We start from the raw sequence: 24,388 nt of genomic DNA, 5'->3' as shown, positions 1-24,388 counted from the left end.
AAAGACTTAATTGAAGTGATCATATTTCAGTTAGTCACAGAAATCAGTGATAAAGACGTGACTTTTTGGGGAGGGGGGTGGGGGAGATGTTGATATTGGAAAATTTATAAAACCCTTAAGAGAAAGCAATAAAAGTCGGGACTTCCCTGGTGGCGCAGTGGTTAAGAATCTGCCTGCCAATGCAGGGGTCACGGGTTCGATCCCTGGTCCAGAAAGATCCCACATGCCGCGGAGCAACTAAGCCCGTGCTCCACAACTACTGAGCCTGCGCTCTAGAGCCCGTGAGCCACAACTACTGAGCCCACGTGCTGCAACTGCTGAAGCCCCCGCACCTAGAGCCCGTGCTCCGCAACAAGAGAAGCCACAGCAATAAGAAGCCCACGCACCGCAATGAAGTGTAGCCCCCGCTGGCTGCAACTAGAGAAAGCCTGCACACAGAAACAAAGACCCAATGCAGCCAAAAAATCAATCAATCAATAAAATTAAAAATAAATAAATAAACAAAGTACCATGGAATCATGTGTATATAGTGATTCGGAAACAGTGGCAAGATATTGAACTGTCTTCTAAATCATCAAAGAAAAATTATGCTCAGTATAGTTTTGTATTAAACATGCTTCATAATTTTCTAGTTCCTTACAAGTTAGTATCTTACTGATAGTATATGATAGCTATGATACCTCTTCATTAAGAAGAATGTTCTGTTAACCCCAACGTGGAATTTCCTGGTTAGACCACTCTCTTTGTCGGTTATAAGAAAGCTGAACCAAAGAGACCCCACAGCCAGCGGCGTTCAGATTGAAAGGTATTGAACCCTAGTTGGTTCTCCATTTAGGTGTCATCCAGGAAGCAGAGTGCAGAGCAGAACTCCCAGGAGAGTGTCTGCAGTGACAGTTTCTACCTGTTCACTTTCATTGCCCTTGTCTCTTAGAGTTTCTTTAGTTATCTGTTTTGTTGCAAAGGAAGCCTTGTTAGGGCCCTGAGTACTTAGAGACTTTTGTCTCAAAGGGAGCCCCGGGATACGAAGGAATTAGAACAAACCCACCTAAGCACCCAGATGCTCTCTAGAAAGTAGCAGCCTACTGCCCACCATTCTTTAGCTTGGCCACACCTACTTCAAGAGTGTCAGGCACTCTGAGGGCATTTGTGTGATTTTTAAAAAAACATTCTAATTTATAGAGAACTCTTCACTTACATCACTTACATTTCCTTCATTTTTTATAAATTGAAGTATAGTTGATTTGCAATGTTTCAGGTGTACAGCAAAGTGATTCAGTTATACAGATACATATATATCTATAGATATATCTATATTCTTTTTCAGATTATTTTCTATTATAGGTTATTACAGTAGTTCCCTGTGCTATACAGTAGGTCCTTGTTGTTTATTTTATATATAGTGGTGTGTCTGTTAATCCCAAATTCCTAACTGATCCTTCCCCACCTTTCCCCTTTGATAACCATAAGTTTGTTTTCTATGTCTGTGAGTCTGTTTCTGTTTTGTAAATAAATTCATTTGTATCATTTTTTCAGATTCCCCATGTAAGCAATATCGTATGGTATTTGCCTTTCTCTGTTTGACTTACTTTACTTAGTATGATAATCTCTAGGTCCATCCATGTTGCTGCATCCTCGATTCTTGAATGGACTCAGGCAGGAATTATTATTTTATATTTTATAAATGAGCAAACTGAGACTTAGAGATTTAAGTAATTTCAGCATAGTGACCAAGTGTTAGAGCTGAGAGTCAAACTGAGGTCCTGTAAATCCAAATACTGCCACCATGTGACACTGCCTAATTCTTTGTGATGGTAATGATCATTGCTAAAGTAGGTAATTGCTACTTGGGCTTATCAATGAACAAAGGAAACTAAGTCTCATGATAAGTTTTCCCCTATTATCACTGGTTCAGGAGATGTCCCTGCTCAGTTCCTTTTCATCCTTGCAAAACAAAACACCTTTCCCAGGAGCTCCTTTTGGCAGGTTATCAACAAGCAAAAAGCCTTGAATTCCTTCCTAGCATATTTTTGTCCTATAAAGAAGCTTCTGTAACTGATGGCTTCATTAGCCTTGCCTCCCAACTCCTTCCAGTTAAAAGGCAACTTGCAATAGAGCCTCCAAATGCTAGGTGACAGCACTCTGAGCATTTTCTTAAAGAATCGATTCATTTTGTGAAATAGGTTGGTATTTATTGAATGCTCTCTGTCTCTCTCTGTCTTTCTGTTCTTAGCAGTGTGGGAGATGAGAAAACTTTGTTCCTTTCTCAATTCACGGAGCTGTAGTTGGGAAAGATGAGACATAGCACTTGAATTACTTAAAAGATGAAGAAATACATTCTATGATCAATTGCAAAATTAATAGTACAGATAGTAAATGCTTTGCATTCAGGGAAGAGAGAATCATAGTCTTAGAACGTGTAATCCTACCACCTTAAGAGAAGGTAGAACTCAGCAAGATTAATATACAGGCATAAATTTATACAGCAGGATATTGTCATATCTGGAATTCAAATTCATATCTTTTCATTGCCAGTCTCTTGCCGGAAGTATACTCCCTCCCTGACCTGTAATCACTTAGATTTTTTGAGATAGAAGTGAAACCTCACCCTCAGTATTTTTTTAAGTTTCCAACATGATATAGTGGATATTTATCCAGCACCCTGCTGTGTCCTGGGCATGGAGGTACTGGTCCTATAAAAAATGGTCCTTGACTCAAGTAGTTTACAGTCTACTGGGGCAGGAATATATACAGTTAACTGGACTACAAGATAAACTTAAGTGCTACAGAAGAGCCTTACATGAATATAATGTTGTGGGTGCCCAGCGGTGGGGGCAGAAATCGGGTTAATGGGGACTAGGACTTCTTGTAGGGGATATATTTGAACGTGCGGCAGTGTTTGGAAGGGCATTAGGTGCAAAGGGAAATGCTAGGGTTTATTTTCTGTTTTTTAGTGCTTTCACAATTAGTTCCTATTTTCCTTTACTCTTTCTTTTGTTTATTTATTTTTGGGGCATGCAGGATCTTAGTTCCCCGACTAGGGATGGAACCGGTGCCCCCTGCAGTGAAAGTGCAGAGCCCTAACCATCAGACTGCCAGGGAATCCCCCCTTTACTCTTTCTAATTTCATCTCTGTTCCCCATACCTGTTTTTCACCATCTTAGCCACGTCTACGTGGGATTTTACCTTGCTGCTAAAACCTACTTTTTGATATTTGCAGTAACTATAGGTTTGTTTTCTCTCCTCTCTGGCATAATATGGCACTGCCTGTCTTTTGATTCTAGAAGTAATTTGACTTCCCCATTGGCTTTTATCATTCATTGGAAACAATTGAAATTAATGCCTATTGACAAAATTCATCATTAGCTTATTTTATTTGCTGGGTCAAGCTTGACTTTTCTTTCTTCCGATCTGTCTCTGTCTTTCTGTCTTTCATTTCTCTATCTCTAGGCTTTTTTCTGTCCTTCCACAGTTTCTCCCATGTAACTTCTACACTCTGGAAATCACCTTGATGACTCTCAGACAGTCCCTCCATATCTGTTCACACCTATCATGTGGAGCTGCCTTGTCCCTTGAGCCTTTTCTATTTCTTCCTTCTCCTACGTTTTATATTTGGCATTTAATTACCATGCTACAAATGGTTTGACATCATTTTGTGTTTAAAAACTGCAGCCGAATAAAAGCTTATTTTGAACAGCAACTTTGAATATTAATAACTGCATGGAGATTAGGTCGTAATTTTCTCACCATATTCAAATATTTTATCTCTACTTTTTCTCCTGCCGAAGTCTAGAATTCCAAAGTGTCTTTCCTCAGTAATTTAATTAGGCCACAAGTTTGAGGCTTAATGATGGATCAAAAAATGTATGATATGCTTGAGAGATCAAGACAGCAAATTGATTACTGCTGTAGCAAAGGTTGGCCAATGTGGGAGAGGGAGCAGGTAATGCCCTGTGCTGCAAGATCTGAGTCAGTGATCAAGGTCAGCCTCAGTTCATTAACTTCTTTTGAGGGCTTATAGTCATTATACATATAACTGCCTATACCTTATATTCTAATTACAATATTGTATGGTTTTGCAATGACTTATGTTCACTTCAGTAATGTCCTAGAGTAATATAGAATGTTGAAAGATCCAGAGTAGTGTAAGCTGATTTCTGGTCATTTTGCCTAGTTTCTTAGTGCCCACAACAGAAAATCTCACCTCTTAAGATATTAGTGTGGATAAATATGCTCCCATCCTTGAGCACAATAGGCAGGAGCCTGTTCTTAACCTAATCATCTAAAACCATCATCTATATTAAAGAGCAATATAAGGGATTCTTATTGTGCTTTCAGCTAACACATCATTGAAAATTGGAATGTATTTTCTTTTCTTTTTTTTTTTTTTGGCCGCGCCTCGGGGCATGTGAGATCTTAGTTTCCCGACAAGGGATCAAACCTGTGTCCCCTGCAGTGGAAGAGTGGATTCTTAACCACTGGACCGCCAGGCAAGTCCCTGGAATGTATTTCATGATAATTTTTAAGACCTCACAATCAAGATATGTGTCTTTTCAACAATTCTAATACCCAATTTCATTTCTGTGTTTAGACAGTACCATATATTGTTTTGACCATAAATTGCTAATAAGCCTACTTTTTTTTTTTTGTAAATTTATTTATTTTTGGCTGCTTTGGGTCTTCGTTGCTGCACGCGGGCTTTCTCTAGTTGCAGCGAGCGGGGGCTACTCTTCATTGCGGTGCGCGGGCTTCTCATTGCGGTGGCTTCTCCTGTTGCGGAGCACAAGCTCTAGGCACGTGGGCTTCAGTAGTTGTGGCTCGCGGGCTCTAGAGTGCAGGCTCAGTAGTTGTGGAGCATGGGCTTAGCTGCCCCACAGCATGTGGGGTATTCCTGGACCAGGACTCGAACCCGTGTCCCCTGCATTGGCAGGCGGATTCTTAACCACTGTGCCACCAGGGAAGCCCAAGCCTCCTTTTAAGTGACTTTTAAAGTATTTTACTTGAAGCAGAATAGCAAATCATTTTAAGCTTAGCAGATTTTTTTGTGAAGTCTAGAATGAAGATAACATCTTGTGTACCCAGTCCTTTGCACAGAAGTGAAATAACTTGGTTTGGGGTTTTGCACATGGATAACCTAACTGCTATAAGAGGATTCTTTTGTTTAAGAATTCCTCAGTATACGTTAGAAACTCTCAACACCAATCTTCAAAAATAGACACAAAATCAGAAAAATCAATCTACTTTTTCATTTGTTATATAGACGTTAAAGACCATTTGAGAAGCAGAAATTGGTGTTAGTGATAAGATAATGAATTAGAGTTTAAGCTAAGGATATTTGTGGACGTTGGATCATTGTTTACTCCTTTAATTTTTTGTAATATTTATTTATTTATATGGCTGCACCGGCTCTTAGTTGTGGCATGTAGGATCTTTCATTTGTGGCATGCAGAATCTTTAGTTGCGGCATACAGGATCTTTAGTTGCTGCATGCGAACTCTTAGTTGCAGCATGTGGGACCTAGTTCCCTGACCAGGGATCGAACCCAGGCCCCCTGCATTGGGAGCGTGGAGTCTTAGCCACTGGACCACCAGGGAAGTCCCTTCACTAACTTAACTTAAAATAGATTTTGTTCCTTGCAATTTCTGTAAGTTGATTTTCATAAAGGTGAAATAATTAACATTCATTTTATAAACATTAATTGGATACTCCATCCATTGAGTTTTACAAGGCCTTCAGTAAATACAGGCATCAGACTTACCCTTCCACCTGAAAAAAATAAGCAAGACAATTGTATGATACAGTGATTTTCAAGGTATTGGGTATCAGGCAGCAAGGACAGTGATCCCTGAGAGATGGGAAACAAATGAAGTGAGTCCTACAATTGTCCTGGCTCATTACCAGGACATATTGTAGGGAAGGGGAATCCACATAGAGCACAGCACTCTCACTGAGTGGAAAAGACGAAGCTGGGAGTTTGGGGAGGCCAAGGTGTCTCGTAGTCACAGGGCACAGTACCAGAGAGGAGAGAGCTGTCCAGATAAATAGCTCTAGAGATCTGCAGAGGATATCCTGTAAGCCTTCATCTGAGTACTGATCAGCACATGAGAAACTACCCAGGGCCCAGGAAAGAACCACCAACAAGGGTTAGAGCAGACATTCACTAGAACTCACACAGGGCTGGGAATAGTTTCTGTTCCCAGTAGCAAGAGTGGAAAATCTCATAATTTACAGGCAAATGAGGATAATATGCAGAAAGTTTTTCCTCCACAGTGGGGCAAAATTTCTCTTACACTATACTGTTCCAGTTCTGCCTAACATAACTTAAAAGCATGACCCACATCATAATTAAATTGCTTTAAGCCAGTGTTTAAAAGTTATAAGGTTTTTATACTACCCATGAAGTGGTATAATATTCCTAAAAGGTAGGCTTTGATGAGTAACAAATATATGCTATTAACCCTAAAGCCACTACTAAAATAACAAATTATATAGCTAATAAGCCAACAAATGAGATGAAATGGAATCCTAAAAATATTCAATGACAAAGAAGTCAGGGAGAAAAAAAAGGAGCCCTGCCCCCCCAAAAAATATATATATAGGCAGATAGTAAACATATAGCAAAATGGTGCATTTAAACCCAACATAACAAAAATCATATTAAATGTAAATGGCCAAAAGACTCAATTAAAATTAGACAGAAGTTGTCTAATTGGATAAAAAGGGAAGATTCAACCATAGGATGTCTACAAGAAATCCAATTAAATATAAGCATACAAATAGAATATAAGTAAAGGGATGGATTGGGATTGACATATATATGCTAATATGTATAAAATAGATAACTAATAAGAACCTGCTGTATAAAAAATAAATTAATTAAATTAAATTTTAAAAAGAGTTAAGGGATGAAAATAATATACTGTATAAGATTAAAGAAAGCAGTAACTCTTATATTAATAGACAAAATAGACATCAGAAAAAATATTACAGAATAAGAAGACATTCATAATGTTAAGGGTGTTAATTCATAAAGAGTACATATCAATTCTAAAGGTTTATATTCCTGATTATGGAGTTTCAAGCCACATGAGACAAAACTGACTACAAGCAGAATTAGGCAAACACATAGTTGGAGATTTCCACATTCCTTTCTCAATAATTGATAAACCAATAGACAGAGAATCAGCAAGGATATTGAAGACTTGAATAACACTAATAACCAACTTAACCTAATATACGTTTATTTTAAAAAAAAAAAAACACCACCAACAGCAGAACCACCTTCTTTTTTTTTTTAATAAATTTATTTATTTATTTTTGACTGCATTGGGTCTTCGTTGCTGCACGCAGGCTTTCTCTAGTTGCAGTGAGCGGGGGCTACTCTTCATCGTGGTGCACAGGCTTCTCATTGTGGTGGCTTCTCTTGTAGCAGAGCATGGGCTCTAGGTGCGCGGGCTTCAGTAGTTGTGGCACATGGACTCAGTAGTTGTGGCTCGTGTTCCCTGCATTGGCAGGCGGATTCTTAACCAGTGAGCCACCAGAGAAGTCCAGAACCACCCTCACTTTTTAAAAATTAATTAATTAATTAATTTTTATTTATTTTTGGCTACTTTGGGTCTTCATTGCTGGGCGTGGGCTTTCTCTAGTTGTGGTGAGCAGGGGCTACTCTTCCTTGCTATGCGTGGGTTTCTCATTGTGGTGGCTTTTCTTGTTGTGGAGCACGGGCTCTAGGCACGCAGGCTTCAGTAGTTGTGGCACACAGGCTCAGTAGTTGTGGTGCATGGGCTTAGTTGCTCCGTGACATGTAGGATCTTCCTGGACTAGGGCTCAAACCCGTGTCCCCTGCATTGGCTGGCAGATTCTTAACCACTGCGCCATGAGGGAAGTCCCCAGAACCACATTCTTTTTAAGTGCACAGAAAACATTTATTATGATGATCCATATTCTGCACCATAAAGCAAGCCTCAATAAATTTAAAAGAGTTGAATCATACACAGCTTTGTTCTCTGACCACAATGCAATTAAATTAGAAATCAATTACCACAAGATATTTGGAAAATCCCCAAATATTTGGAAACTAACATTTAAAAAAAACTCATGGTTCTAAGAAGAATTTTTTGTTTTTGGAAATTATTTTGAACCGAATAAAAATTAAGACACAGAATATACAAATTTGTAGGATGCACTAAAGTGGTACTTAGAAGGAAATTTATAGTACTAAATGCCTAACTGGAAATGAAGGAAGGTCTCAGATCCATGACTTCAGCTCCCATCCTAGACTAGAGTAAGGATCAAAGTAGAAAGCAAATAAAAACAGAAAACAATAGAGAAAATCAATGAAACTATAATTTCTTAGTTTTGGTAACAGAAGTGTTTTCCGTAAAAGAAAAAATTAACAAATTAAAATTTGACTTCATCAAAATCAGGAACATGTGTTCTTTTACTGATGCTGATACTGGAATGCCACACATTGAGAGAAAATATTTTCAATTTACATAACTGATAAAAGACTTGTATCCAGAATATGTGAATATATAAAAACTCAAACTCAGTAATAAGACAACCAAATAAAAATTGGGGCGATTTGAACAGATTTCACTGAAGAAGAAACACAGATGGCAAATAAGGACATGCAAAGATGTTCAACATCATTAGTCGTTAGGGAATTGCAATAAAACCATAATGAGATACTACTACATACTTATTAGATTGTCTCATATTAAAAATACTGACCATACCAAGTCTTGGCAAGGACATAGAGCAACTGGAACTCTCATACACTACTGTTGGAAATATAGAATCTTACAAAACACTTTGAAAAACAATCTGGCAGTTCCTTAATTTTTTCATGTATCAGAATTCAATAAAAGCCATATTTGTAGTAGCCAAGACCTGGAAACAACTCAAATGTCCATCTGCAAATGAGTGGACAAATTGGTATTTATCTGTAAAATTGAATACTACTCAGCAGTTAAAATGAATTAAATTTTTTTTTTTTGGTGGGCTGTGCTGCATGTGGGATTTTCGTTCCCTGACCAGCTGACCAGGGACCGAACCCACGCCCCATGCATTGGAAGTGCAGAGTCTTAACCACTGGACTGCCAGGGAAGTCCCCAAAAATGAAGGAAGTTTTGATAAATGCAGTAACATGGGTGGATCTCAAAATAAGTCAATGGAACCAGACCAAACAAATACATACTATATAGTTTCATTTACATAAGATGCTAGAAAATGCTAACAGATCTGTGTAATAGAAATTCAATGAACGGCTTCCTGGATTTAGAGATCGGGCAAAGTGAGAGATGGATTACCGCAGGAGGAAACCTTTGGCAGGGAAGGACGTGATCATTATCTTGATAATTGTGGTGATGGTTTCATAGGTTTATACGTATGTCAGAACATCTAACTGTACACTTTAACATACACAGTTTATTGCATGTCAGTTAAACTGTTAAATTCTCAAGGATGACAGTTTACACTCTCATTCTAAATTCTGTACAGCAATGCTATTTTGAGATTTTTGGTTTAGCGTTCCAGTTAATCCAGTAGGTCTTTCATCTGAAAGATGAACATTGTCTAGTCATTGTACCTGACTTGTTTCCAAACTGACCACTGTTTAATGAGGAAACCAACTCTTGATACTGTACTAAACCAACAGAAAGGATATATTACATGAGAACACGTATAACAGCTACTAAATGTCGTACATGTCTACATCCTAAAATAAAGTGAACATTAGACACTTGCTGTATCTTTGAATGTTTAGGGTAGTGTTTTGCTTTTGGACTCTGAAATACAGACTAAAATCCTAAACATTCTTTTTTTAATTACCTCCCAAATTCACAAGTCTGGCTCTTAGATGTTTGGTGGGTTATACACACCCGGTCTGCCATCTTATTCCATGGAAGTCCTGCTTGGACATTATATTTTGAAATCTGTATTACAAAGTCTTTTATCCTTTTATTAGTTTAGTACTTTAAGCCTTAGACATAAGAAAGAAGGCTATCAGTGAAAATCAATTGAAATGCGGTTAGATAAAGATCTGTTGTACTAGCAGAAGGCTTAGTTGCAGCACAATATAATCAATTAGGACCCTCCAGCTGCATACAGAGTTTTTCCCAGCCAATCACTTTTCACACGTTTCCTCCATTAGCTTGACTAGAGTTCTTTTTCTTTCTTTTTTTTTTTAATGTGAATTATGATGAATGAGATTCTTGTTATGAATATAGAGATGGGTCATTACCCTACAGAAACCAGACTGTGCTGGTGTTTAGTGATTAGGGCTTTCTGCTCCTGCTATCAATAAAGTATAAATTTATCTGTCTCAAACTATAATTGGGAAGCTGTAGTCATTGTTATCTAATTCATTTAACAATGTTATAATCGTAAATTGTTTTTGTTCGTCTGGATAATTTACATAACTTTTAAGTTAGTTGGGAGGATGAAGGCATATAATTTATCAAATAGAGGTGGGAGATTTTTCATGGCTTCAAATCAAATAAATATCCCTCAGGAATTAGTACCCCCAAATTCAACAACCTGGGTATAGCCCTCAAGATGTCACAAGTGGAAATAATAAATGAAGTTTATATACCCTACATGAAGATGCTGGAGGTTTGCAAAATAAGAAGCATTAGCTTATTACAGAAATCCCATAGTTGATTAAATTCTAAAAATTATGTAACTGTTTTTCTTGGGCTCAGGTTGTGGAATTGGAGGGAGAAAGGAGTTGTTGTCTTTTGTTTTAATGCACTCAGAGACTGAGATGCGACACTGATAAAGTGGGTTGATCTGCCTAACGTCAGCATGTTTTATGAAAAAAAAGAATTAATCTTGAGAACACCTCCACCTGAGTGGATTAGTAGAGCAGGTCCTGACCATTGAATTATAATCAAATTTAGTCCTTTTTTTTGCTCTGAACTATTTTTGTTTTTTGTTATTTAACTTCTTCCTATTGCAGCCTCCTGTTGTCACAGAAAAAGGCTTTTTGTGTGTCTGTGTGTCTAGAAAAAGGCCTTTTTCAAAAGAAGTCTAGAATATACTGCTTATAATACTCAGCCCTCACAGATGTCAGTGTATGTATAGAAAAACCTCACCATCTTCAGGTGTGAATAACTCCAATGTTACATGGAAAAGCAGGAACTGTTGCCTGACTGATGGATACCAAAGAACACTTCAGTAGAGATGCTGTACTTGGAAGCTGAAAGTTAAAGCAGACCTGCCTTTGAGGTCCATTGATGAAAAGTCCTTTGTGTTTTGTGCCATGAGGGTGGGGGAGGAGTCCTCAGTACTAGAAGAGTTAATAAACACCAAGAGCTGTGCTCATCTTGTAGCTTTAGTAAGCTTTAATCTGTAAGCTTGATTACCTCCTAACCCCTCTATCTCTTGCCTCCCCCTTCAAGCACTGTGGGAGCTTTATGGCAGTATTAGTGGCATTTTGCCCAACACTGGCTTTAGGGAAATCATTCTACAAGAAAGAAAAGCAGAAAGACTGGATCTGTCTGCTGTGTGAGGTCATTAACACAAGAACAACCTTATGAGCTCCAGAGGGCAGCCGGGAATGTCTGTACTTACTAGAAATTTGCAGGTGAAATGATACTGTCCTTTTCATGTAGCCCAACTTGTTCAAGGCCTGGCAGCATCTATCTTCTAGAAAAACTCCCTTTAGATACTTTCAGCAGGATATTCAGTCGTATATCACGGAGAGCCCTTTGTGTTTGCTATGATATTTTGTAAAAATATGTTTGCAAGCTCTTGCTCTCGGGGATTTTTTTAAAGATAGATACTAGCAAAGAGTTGCTATGTAATTAATTTTCAGTATTAAAGATATTCTAGTGTCTGAGACCAGATTCAGAGCTCCTCGTTTTGCCAAACGTCATTAAGTCATTAGCTTTGGGGACTTGTTGTGAAGGACTGATTAAAAGCTCAGAGAAGCCCTTGTACGTTTTTATATTAATCCCAAGAGCTTTACCATATTCCCTTTTCTCTTTATAATGAGTGGTTTGAGAAGATGATATATCATTTCATTAAAAATATCTTGGCAGATAAGCCAAGACAGAAAATGATCATGGCCACGGATAAGCGATTAAGCTATTCAGCCAATAAGCCTGTGATAAGTACTGAGCCCATATACTATTAAACTGGGAGCCACTGGGTAGAAATAATTTGGCTTAAAGTTTGACCCCGTGTTGTCAGAGGATGTGAAAGAATTAGTGAAAGTTGTCACTTGCCTCCAGGGTATTCAGGAGTTGATTGTCAGGTCACTTGGAGAACTGGTGTGCCTTACACCTGTGAGGAAACAACTCAGAGGGGCTGTTGTAGCAAGTGATGGGCCTTGATAGCAAATGGGGGCTCATACTTGCTACCTTTACCAGGGGGCGTTGGCCCCATTCTGTGTGTCTCCGCAGTGGAACAGAAAGCAGCAGTTCAACCTCACAGACAGCATTGCCTGCAGGAGACTTTGTGCTTTAGGCACAGGATAAAATCATCCTAGCCATGCAGCCCTTGAAATGAGGGGGAAATAACATAGCCATGTAGAGCCCAAGGGTAGAATTTAAGCTCCATGAGGCCAGGCCTTATCTTCTGTCATTGAATTTCCAGAAGTTGGAACAGTGCCTGGCAGAAAATGGCAGTTTGATATAAAATTTTAATTAATTAATTGGCATGACTGGTGAGGGACAAGAGATGATTTGATCCTGACCTGAGCCCATGCTTCTATGGTAAGACCTGAAACATTGCAGGCCCATTGGTTGTGGTCAAATGAAGGATTCTAAGAAGATCAGGACAAAGTATGGATTTGCCATGTTTGTTTGAGAAAGTCTTTATTCCTCCTTCAGCTCTGAAGGACAGCTTTGCCAGGTATAGAATTCTTGGTTGGCAGTTCTCTCCCCCAATATTTTGAGGATGTTTATCCCATTCTCTCCTGGCCTGAAAAGTTTTTGTTGAGAAATCTACTGATGGTCTTGTGGGGTTCCCTTGTATATAACTTCTCTGTTTTCTCTTGATGCTTTTAAAATTTATTTTTTGCCTTTGACTTTTAAGGACTTAATTATCATATGTCTCAGTGTAGCCCTATTTGGGTTCAACCTACATGGGGTCCTTTGGGCCTTATGGCTCTGGATGTCCATTTCTCTTTCTAGGTTTGGGAAGTCTTCAGCCATTATTGCTTTAAATATACTTTCTGTCTCTTCTCTTTCTCTTTTCCTTCTAAAATTCCCATAATCGCTTCTTTTCATTGTGTCCCGTAAGTCCCACAGACTTTCTTCACTCTTTTTCATTCTCTTTTCTTTTTGCTTCTCTGACTGGATAATTTCTAATGTCTTATCCTCCAGGTTGCTGATTCTGTCTTTTGTGTGGTTGAGTCCACTTTTGAAACTCCAGAGAGTTTCAAGAACTGAATTCTTCAGTTCAGTTATTGTATTTTTCAACTCTAAGATTTCTGATTTGTTTATTTGGGTTGTTTGTTTTTGGTGGTTTCTGTTTCTTTGTCACACTTCTCATTTTGTTCATCCTCTGTTTTCCTAATTTCCTTTAGTTGTCTGTGTGTTCTTGAAGCTCACTAAACTTCCTTAAGAGTATTATTCTGAATTCTTTGTCTAACAGTTCGTAGATTTCTGTTTGTATAGGCTCAATTATCAGAACTTTATTAGTTTCCTTTGGCAGTCTCATATTTACTTGGTTTTTTGTTGTCCTTCATTCCTTATGTTGATATCTGCACATTTGAGTGATCAGTCTCCTCTTCTAGACTTTACAGGTTAACTTCGGCAGAGACAGATCTTTACTAGTCAGCTCAGTTTGGGTTTCTGGGTGTGTCTGCTGGTAATGTTCTTGGGCAGGTGGGGCCTGCTATTATGGTCTGTTTTGGGGGCAGCGGCCGTTTGAGCGCTGAGGTCAGGGATGGGGGGGCAGGTGTTCCGCTGTCTGAGAACTGTTGGATAGGACTGCTGGCTTGGTTTCCTATTCAAGTGAGGCTGTAAGAGGCTCAATGTTTGCCTGGATTCTCTGGTCAGGCTTACTAGATGGTCAGGACTGGGTACTATATTCAGTAGTAGATGGGGCTATGAATGAGCTTCCCTGCTCCGGCAGGACAACAGGATGGGACCCAGGGCCTATATGGCTCATTGTTTGGGGACTGGAATCAGGCAAGAGTGTGCACTGAATTCCCTGGTCAGGTGAGGCCACCAGTTTTGCCCTGCAGATGGGGAAAGCCATGGGTTATGTTCTCTTTTCAAGTGCCACTGTTAAGTGGGGCTTTTCGATGGGCTACGCAGTTTCCCGTGTACTCTGGTTAGGTTCCTTGGTTGGGCGGGCTGAAGACTACCTTCAGCAACGAGCAGGGCTATGAATTAGTTTCCCTGCCCAGGTGTGGTGGGAGAAGCAGCTCCAAAGCCGGTAAATCTGTTTATTTGTTGTCTTACCTCAAGCTGACCTGCACCCCAAGTTTCCTGTCTGAACAGGGCCACTGGGTTAGCTCTGCAGACTATCAGCTCTGCCTGGCCATTTCTCAGCTCCAGCGTTGCTGGACTTATGCAACTTCCAGGTGTTCTCCTATCCCTTCTGGTCATATGGGGCCAGGAGACACTCTCCACAGTGGCATAGCTCCAAAAGGAACTCAGTTCCAAAAGTCTCAGTTCCCTTGCCTGTTTGAGATGGGGAAGGGTCACTACAGGCCTCTTCTCATTTATTTGTTGGAAATGATGTAACCAGAGGCTCACAGGTCCCTCACTCTGTTTCTCCCATAGGAAATTTCAGTATTCATTAATTCAGTATTCATGGTGACTTTATAGAACATAAGTACCACAGATAACAAGAATTGACTCTATTTAGTAAAGGAATCATGTGCAAAATATGTGAAGAACTCTTATAACTCAGTAAAGAGAAAAACACCTCAATTAAACAATGGGCATTTGAACAGAGACTTCACCAAAGAAGATAAAAAAGTGACAAGTATGTGAAAAGATGCTCTGACATTTGTCCTTAGGGAAATGATACTAGAACTACTAGAATGGCTAAAATTTAAAAGACTAATAATACCAGGTGTTGATGAGGATGTGGAAAAACTGTGGAACCCTTAAACATTATTGTTGGAAATGCAGAATGGCATAACCACTTTATAATATAGTTTGGTAGTTTCTTATAAAGTTAAACATATACCTACCATATGGTTCCATCATTCTACTCATACGTATTTACCCAAGAGAAATGGAAACATATGTTTATACAAAGACTTGTACTCAAATGTTTATTGCAGCTTCATTCATAATAGCCAAAATCTTTAAACAAACCAAATGTTCATCTGTTTGTGAAGAGAGAAAAAAAAAATTGCGTTGTATCACTACTTAGCAATAAAAAGAAAGGGGCTACTGATTGATACACATAGCAACATGGATGAATTACAAAAGCATTGTGCTTAGTGAAAAAGGACAGACATAAAACACCACATACTGCATGATTCTATTTACATGAAATTCTAGGAAAGGCAAAACTATAGAGCTATAATGCAGATCAGTGATTGCTGGGGACCAGGAGTTGGAAGAAAGAGATTGATTTCCAAGGGGTGTGAATGGACCTTTTGGAGTGATGGAAATGTTCTATATCTTGATTGTGGTGATGATTACATACTATATACATTAAAGACAGAAACAAACAAACAAAAATCTCCTCAAAGGCAACACTTAAAATGGGTAGGCTTAATTAAAGGTAAATTAATGCCCCTGTAAAGCTAATTAAAACAACAACAAAACTCCTTACCAAAACCTATAAGGCCTAGCATAATAAAACTTGTGCCTAATTTTTCAACTTACAAGTATAAAAGTTTATTGTATTTGTATTCGTAGACCTTCAGCACAACAAAAGCTACTAGTGGGGTTGAGTTATCACCATATAAGCCAGTAAGAATTAAAAATGCTCTTTCTTAAAATGGCTAATGGACTAATGGTTTAAATGCTTATCCATATTCTAATACGTTCTTCTTTCATGACCATGCTGTGACCTCTCAAAACAAAAGTTAGAGATCGGATGTAACTAACTGACAGTTACAGTGGTTGATACACTCCAGTTTAAATAGAAGTGTCCTCGGTTAAAATATGGTTCATTCATCGGTCAAACTGTCCTTATTTCCTTTAATTGAATTAAGATGGACAAATGAGAGATGTGTGCAAGACAGAAAAAAATCCTTTCACAAATCACTGTTATCCTCCCTCTGAGTGTAAAACGAATCAATTAAAAGCATGTCAAAGCATCTTTTACTCTTGAACAACTTTAAAGCAGAAAACATTTTATAGAAATAAAAAATTTGAGTGAGAAATTGAGAGAAACTGGTTACCTTTTACAGTTAAATACAATTTAATTTTATTTATGAGAATTGTGGATTATATTATTTTATATGCTCTTGTTTGGCTACAGATTATAACTTTGTGCTAAAAGCCTTAATTTTTCATTTCATCTTCAAATTGAAAATTCCTAATAACAAGAAAGTACAAAATGTAAGAAAATATACAATTCACAGTTGTGTGTACACAATTTGGTTTTGTCTGTACACTTACTAAATAGTATTTCTTGGGGAGAGGTGTGGGAGTGGGATGTAGGATGAAGTATAATTTTTATTTTTCCAGCTAATATCCAACTACTTTGAAAAATGTAGTTTTCCGGCTCTTTCTACTCCCTTAAGTTATTATTTATTTGTACTGTATCTTATGTGTGGATTCATACACATTCTATACAATCATTTTTAACCTGTGTATTAAGGTTTATTTTATTAAAATTAGTTATCTGTCCCTACACTTACCTCTATTTTCACTAGTATACACATGCAAATTTATACTGCTTAACTTAGAGCCTACTTCCCATTCGTAATTCATATCTTTTTACACTTGAATATGTTTTTTCCTGCTTTCTGAATTTGGCCATAGTTATGCTCATAATTTGTGTTATTTGTCCATTTGAATTTTTGTTTTACTTTTAATATTTCTAAATTTTTAATAGGTTCAAAATTCAAAAGATACAAAATTGAAAAATCTTTCTTCTACCCCTGTCCCTCAGTCACCTAATTCCTTTCTTTGGAGGCCAACAATATTATCAGTTTCTTTATCCTTCCAGAAGTGTTTTACACAATATCTATTTGGGTGGAGGAAAAAAAAAAACTGAAGCAAAATTTATTTATAAATTGGGGGGTTCAAAGTTTCAAAGCTATTGAAGTGCTATCACTTTCCACATGTTGGTTTTTATACAATCAACTTGCCAACATCAATCAACTCTCAGATTTTTCTTTTTCTTTTTTTAATTTTATTTTTTGGCTGCGTTGGGTCTTCATTGCTGTGCGCGGGCTTTCTCTAGTTGTGGCGAGTGGGGGCTACTCTTTGTTGCAGTGGGCTCTAGGCACGTGGGCTTCAGTAGTTGTGGCACACGGGCTCAGTAGTTGTGCCGTGTGGGCTCTAGAGCACAGGCTCAGTAGTTGTGGTGCACGGGCTTAGTTGCTCCGTGGCATGTGGGATCTTCCCGGATCAGGGCTCAAACCCGTGTCCCCTGCATGGGCAGGCAGATTCTTAACCACTGTGCCACCAGGGAAGTCCCAACTCTCAGGGACTTAAATGTTATCAGGGACATCATGACAGACCTTTCACTAAGAGATTTTAAGAACTTATTCAAAATATTCTGAATATCAGGCTTTTAGAGTTTCCTATCTCTAGACTTTATCTCTAGACTTTATGTCTATGACCTGTGTTCTAGGCTAGAATTCTGGAATGTCTGAAATACGTCTTTTACCACTTGTCTTTTAGCATGGACCATGCCAGTTAGAAAGAGCATGGATATGAGTTATTGTGTAACGCTGATCAACGGCACATCTACCCATGTGGTATTTCCCTTACTTTTTTTTTTTTTTTTTTTTTTTTTTGCTGTACGCGGGCCTCTCACTGTTGTGGCCTCTCCCGTTGCGGAGCACAGGCTCCGGACGCACAGGCTCAGCCGCCATGGCTCACGGGCTCAGCCGCTCCGCGGCATGTGGGATCTTCCCGGACCGGGGCACGAACCCGTGTCCCCTACATCGGCAGGCGGACTCTCAACCACTGCGCCACCAGGGAAGCCCTTCCCTTACTTTTATAATAATAAAAGAATAATAATTTTACCATCCTTCTTCCATAATAAATAAATAAATATGTAAAAATTCAGGACAGGAAACTAAAACCTAGAAGAATATTTGTAAACATGTTTAGGGTTATTTATTGGTGGCTTGCTCATTGGCAGTATAAAGTATGTGTCACTTGTCATTAGCAGTAACAATTTCAGCACATTATGTTCTCTTTTTATTTATTCTGGCGGCAACATGTTTCTGAACAGGGCCACTGGCTGTGGGTCAAGAGGTCAGTCTTTGAGGTTAAGAGTGGATGGGGTCATTTACTATTAACCTAAGATTAGCAGCGAAGTTTTTTTTCTTTTTTTTTTCTTTTTAGCAGATTTCCTCCTATTTGTATAACATGCCAAATTAATCTTGCCCATTTTTAGAATTTCTCCTTTCTGATCTGAATTTTTTCTTAAATTTTATTAAAGATATTTTTCTCTATTCAGATCTCTTTCTAGTCCCTTTTCCTTGTGCATGAAGCAATGTGAACTTTTTCTAAGATTTAAAAATTTTCAGATATTTAAGATCCATTTCCCAATGTACAAATAACAGCTATTTCTTCTATTTTTGAAGTCTTAAGGTTTTTTCCCCCCACATATATACATACCAAAAAACCCAAAATATACAAACCAATACACAGCAGAATTTTAGGATTTCAGGGATGGATTCTTCCCTAAACCGTCTTTTTTGTTTGTTTGGTTGGTTGGTTGATTTTCTTTTGCTATTCTTGCTAATAAACAACACCCAACTCCTAAACTAGCAAGTTTTCTTGTTGCTGTTTAACTTTAGGTATCTATTTAGTTGGTGCCATGATATCTGAAACATTCTTTTTCTCTCCACCCTTCAGCAAAAAGAATCACCTGTTATAATGTAGTTTCATTAGTCATCATGTATCAGTAGCAAGTGTTCCCTGTGGAATGTCTCCATGAGAATTTCCACACAATTCCTAGTTTTTATTCTGGTATGAACCACAAGCCCTCTCTAGAAGCTAAGTCGATGTTAGGTCTTTTATACCAAAATTGTTTCTCATTCGATTACTAGAAGGAGATTTTACTTAACTTTAAAAAACTATTGCTGGGACTTCCCTGATGGCGCAGTGTTAAGAATCCACCCGCCAATTCAGGGGACACGGGTTTGAGCCCTGGTCCAGGAAGATTCCACATGCCGCGGAGCAACTAAGCCCATGCACCCCAGCCGCTGAGCCCACGTGCCACAGCTACTGAAGCCCATGTGCCCTAGAGCCCGTGCTCCACAGCAAGAGAAGCCACTGCAATGAGAAGCCCGCACACCTCAACGAAAGCCTGCATTCAGCAACGAAGACCCAACACAGCCAAAACAAACAAACAAACAATTGCTGTCGGTGATTCGCTTTCTTTTTGTCTCTAACCTTATCAGTCGGCCTTAGCCTGTGAATAAGTATATAATGAATACCCTATGGGTACAAGGTAAAACAATCAGGGAAAAGTCCTTAGTGCAGACTTCTCAGAGTGCAGTATTGAGCTTAGTGGGTAAAAGAAGGAGAGGAAAGTAAAGTATATACATAAAATTTCAAACATTTGAAACCTTTGATAAGGGAGAGATGAAAATCAACTGGATTTCTAATAATATTATACTCTAAAGAACAGCAAACTTCAAAGGGCATGGTCTTTGTTGCTAAGTTCCTTTCTGTGCTTGGAGTTGAGGAAGGGAAAGAATATTTAAGGAAAGCTTTCTAAAGATATGACACCCAGGATGAGGATGAGTTGCGTCGGTAGCAATCCAGGTAGACAGTATGGCCTAAGTGAAGGTATAGAGGCAAGAAAACCCATGGTATGTTCCATGGGCTCATACAGAGGCTGCCGTAATATAAATTCCTAGGCAGGGAGTTGTAAGAGATGAATCCAGAGCAGTGTGTGTGTTAGTTGAGGATTTTGGAGTTTATCTTATAAGGTATGGACACAGATTTTAAGCAGAAGAGGCTTGCATTTCAAATGCAATTTGGTAGCTGCAGAGAAAGCAGATTTGAAGAAAGGTTAAGACCGGAGTCAGGGAGACTACTTAGAGTGTTGACCTGACCTAGGGCAGTGGTAAATGCAAATGAAAGGAGAAGAATGGAGAGACGTAGGATAGAAAGTTGAGAAGTGTTTAAGAGTAAAAATTGTCGGGCATAGTGATTGGATATTAGGCATGAGGAAGAGGGAGGAGTTTAATATGAATCCCAGGTTTCTACCTGTGCTAACTGAATGGAAAAAAGCAGTTTAATGGGGAACTTAATACTTGTAGTTTTAGGAATGTTGAAATTGATGTACTTTTGAGACAACCAAGGCAGACCACCTGGACCTGAGTAAAAATTTGGGAGTTATCAGTGCAGACGAAAGAGAAAGTGTATGGAGTGAGAAAAATGGTGGGTCAAGGGCAGACCCCGAAAATCAGCAAAATACCATAGGCCTACAAAGGATGATTTGTTCAGAAAGAACTGAGAAAGAATCAAGACTAGAACCCGCAAAGTGCAGTGCCACCAGAAGTCGTGGCGGTGTGGGCATGGGGGTTTCGATCAGCAGTGTCTTTAAATATAGGATCGTGCAATCATCCTGGATGACAAGGATAGAAGTATATATTGAATTGAGCAATTGGCAAATCACGAGAGGTGTTAGCAAGAGCAATTTGAACATAGCAGTAAACGTGAGAGCCACACTACCACAAATTATGGAGTGAATAGGAATTAGTAGGAGGTGAGAAAACAGGACATGGGGTGTCTCTGTTTTGATGTCATTTTAAAGAGCGGATTTTTTATTTTCCTTTAAAAAGACTTGAGCATACTCATGGTCTGAAGGGGAAAATGCAGAAATAAGGAATGAGTTAGAAATGGAAGAGAGATTGGATGCCTGACAGAGCAAGATCCCAAACAAGGAAGAGAAGATTGGTTTGGAGGCCTTGAAAAGAAGGAAGGAGAGCTCAGATTTGTGTAATAAGAAGAAATAGCTCTAGGCATGTGGGGATATATTTGCATTTATAGACAATCAGCTGAGGGATTAAGTTCCTTGGTCTCAAGCTCATATTATGACTCTTTTCTTGCCTTCTATGCATTTAAGAGTAATTATTCCCCCCATCTCTACTTAATTTTTACTTTTTACAGAGAGATACATACATAGTCCTGTGGCAATAATACCATAAATACCAAAAAAAAAAAAAAAAAAAAGGAAAGAAAAGAAAATATAGGTTACCCATTAACATACTTCCAGAGGTAACATTTTGGTATAAAGTTTCACCTTTCTTTTGTGTATATGGGTGCGTTTTTACAGTGACTGTGTAGTATTCCATAATTTATTTAACCAGTCTCATGTTAATGAATATTTTGTTTATTCCTTTGCTTTTGTTTGTTATGATATTGTTAGTTTGTTTTTTTGCTTTTATAAACAATGAATTCCTTGTACATTTTCATATATTTTTGTTCATTTCCTCACAATAAATTTCTAGAAGTAGAAATGCTGTCTATTGAGTAGGGGTTCTCTTTGGGCTTTGATGTATATTTGCCTAATCACATTTCAGATTGTCAGGTTTGCACTGCCATATAAGAGAATGATTTCTTCTTACTCGCAACTTTTAAAGAGAGAGTTTGATAATACAATATGCAAAAGTTAGGTATCTTTCGCTTTAGGTTTGCATTTCTTTGATGCTGATTATTTTTCATTTGTTTTGATCATTTAAGTGAATATTTTTGAGTACTTTCACTCATTACTTGAATAATTAAGCGTATAAGAAATTAATTACAATTATTATTATGAATTATAAGAAATTGTTTGAGTATAAGAAATTTTCAGCATGGCCTGCGTATGTAAGTATCTGTGACATAGCAATAATAAGGCCGGTTTGGCTTCAAGGAAAATCAAAAGGTGAATGACTTAGAGATTACTAACAAGTTGGTTGGGGGAATTCTTTCAGTAAAGATGATGTTGTAAGTCTATACTTTGATCACAAACTACTGGAAAAATAAAAGGAAAAAAAAAAGAAAAGAAAATTTAGGAGACATGGCAAAGCTAAAGAACAATAGTAGTAACAAAATAATAAAGACATTGAAAACTTAAAACTCAGTAACAATTTTAGACTGTATTTTTGGTAGTAGTTCTCAGAAAACAGTACAGAGATATAAAAAAGAGAAATAAATAGTTAAGAAATAAGGAGTTCAGAAACTTCAATATATATCTAGTAAGAGTTCCAAAATAAAATAGAGAAAATGACCAAGAAGTGATGCTCACATAATAACTAAGAGTTTTCTAGAATTGAAGAGATTTAGTCCTCAGATTGAAAGTATAACTTGAGTATTGAGCTGAATATATAAATAAATTCGTATCTGCATATTTTATTGTAAAATTGAAGATCCCTGATTTTTAAAAGTTAGCAGAGAGAAAAGCTATATTACCTACATAGATATGAAAATTAGATAGCTAGCAGACTTCTGTTTGGTTACATTAGATGCTAGAAGACAATGGAGTAATACACCAAAGTGCTGAGCAAAAATAACTCTTAAATTACCATTCTATACCCAGCTAATATTATCATTCAGTACTTTCATGGGGTAGTAAGCGTTTACTACCAACTTTTTCTTGCTGGAAAAAAAATCTTTTAAAGATGTACTTCACCATGAAAATGTGAGTGCAGAGGGAAAGAGTGATATGCAAGATACAGAATTATTTTGGCAATTAACTTTGAATGTTATAATAACAATACGTTTCATGGAACTTAAATCCCAGACAATAATGACAAAGAAGCTGTGAGGATGTTCGGTGGCAATTAAAGCATATTTAGGACAAATATTGTGATATTGTGTAACTTAGGGATTTTTATAGTTGTATACATTATGATAAAAATTAAGGGTAAACCATTAACAGAAACATAATCTATAGCTTCCAAACATATAGAGAAAAATGATTATAGAAAACTATCAGTGCCATAGAAGGCAAGGGAGAACAGATCTTACAAAATAAAGATGGTAGAAATAAGCCCCAATACATCAATGATCAAAATAAATATAAAAGGGGATATAATATTAAACTTAAAAATCTAATCATATTCTGCTTACCAAAAAAAAGTACATCTGGAGATTGTGCTGTTAGCTTGTACCAATGGTGTGAAATTTTCAGTCAGAATCTACTGTTAGCAACAAATGGCTTTATTTTCTTTTCCTCATTATTACAAATATATTTGCATGAGAGAAAAAAAAAATCGCCTTGTAATTTCACAAATTTTGTCATCAACAGAGTTCACAGAAGCTTCAAATATCCCATCAGTTAATTCCCCCAGCACTTGAAATTTTCATTGTGCTAAAGCTGATTGAAATTCTGAGCTGCCTTTACAGCAATTCCAGACCTCAAGCTTCTGAGGATTTTTTTAAAGTTATACTAAGTATGTGACGCTTAAATTCATAGGCTAAATTTCCTTTTGGATTACTTTTCAAAGACTGAAAATGCTTATGTCAGGAAATATTTTCTCTTTCCATCTCCCGGCTTCCCTGTTTGTCAACTCTTCTATTCTGACCTCTAAGATGGGGTTCACATTTTAATTACAGTTATGTGTATGGCAGTCTCCATCTGCCATAGCCAGTCAGCATGCAGGCTTGCAGAGAGGGAAAGAGAGAATGTAATACAGGACTTCTTTCTGACAAGCTAGATATCTTGCTGTTTTCCCTTTACAATTAGACTCTCTAAATAATAATCTGTTGCAGTGACTGACCCTATAAATTATCAAATATTAGAAATCTTCATTTTTTGGAAGTGTATGACTTTAAGCATTAGCAATCTATTTCTTTTCAATTAAATTTCTTTATTCTTCACATATGCGTTTGTGCTTATGGACAGAAGGACTTAAAATTTATGAAAGTTGTAAAAAGTTGCTGTTTATGCTCTTATTCCCATTTAACTACAGATGAAAACTGGTTGTTCAGGATGAATTATCCTTAATGGAATATTCTTCCCTCCCATCCCTGTGGGGCCCCTCTCCCAATTGTACTCTCCCTAATAATATTTCTAAACTTTCTAGTTTGCTGTGACTACAGTTATCCACAGATTAAACATAGATTTTTTTTTTCTGGTTGGTAATGTGCATAAGAAATGATCTGATTGGATCTTTAGGAATGATTTTATTTGCAGGCTGTAATAATGATCAAAAGCCCAAACTGATTTTTATCTTTTTGTCCTATTGAGGTACAAGGATCTCATTTTTTAAAATTTATGGACATTACCATCAGAAGTATTTATACATAGTTTTGAAACTGAAAATATAGCTTTTTTTTTTAAC

At 37.7% G+C, this 24,388-nt stretch overlaps 1 protein-coding gene across 8 annotated transcripts in view; it reads left to right on the top strand.

Moving 5' to 3' along the window:
* Positions 1-24,388, top strand: part of BCAS3 (BCAS3 microtubule associated cell migration factor) — a 576,417-nt gene that overhangs the window by 385,665 nt on the left and 166,364 nt on the right. For 2 of the 8 annotated variants that reach the window (XM_089900970.1, XM_089900969.1), the window contains one exon: positions 1-24,388. This exon is cut by the window's left edge and continues 18,480 nt beyond it. The exons of the other annotated variants lie outside the window; for them this stretch is intronic. The gene's annotated coding sequence lies outside the window, so the exon portion shown is untranslated. 8 annotated transcript variants of the gene reach the window in all.

This window comes from Delphinapterus leucas, chromosome 19 (assembly GCF_059928025.1).
Source record: "Delphinapterus leucas isolate spDelLeu-1000000601 "Yukka" chromosome 19, BTC_Dleu_Yukka2, whole genome shotgun sequence".
NCBI classification, from domain to species: Eukaryota; Metazoa; Chordata; class Mammalia; order Artiodactyla; family Monodontidae; genus Delphinapterus; species Delphinapterus leucas.
The sequence above is the reverse complement of the archived record's forward strand: the minus strand, read 5'-3'. Positions and strand labels throughout refer to the sequence as shown.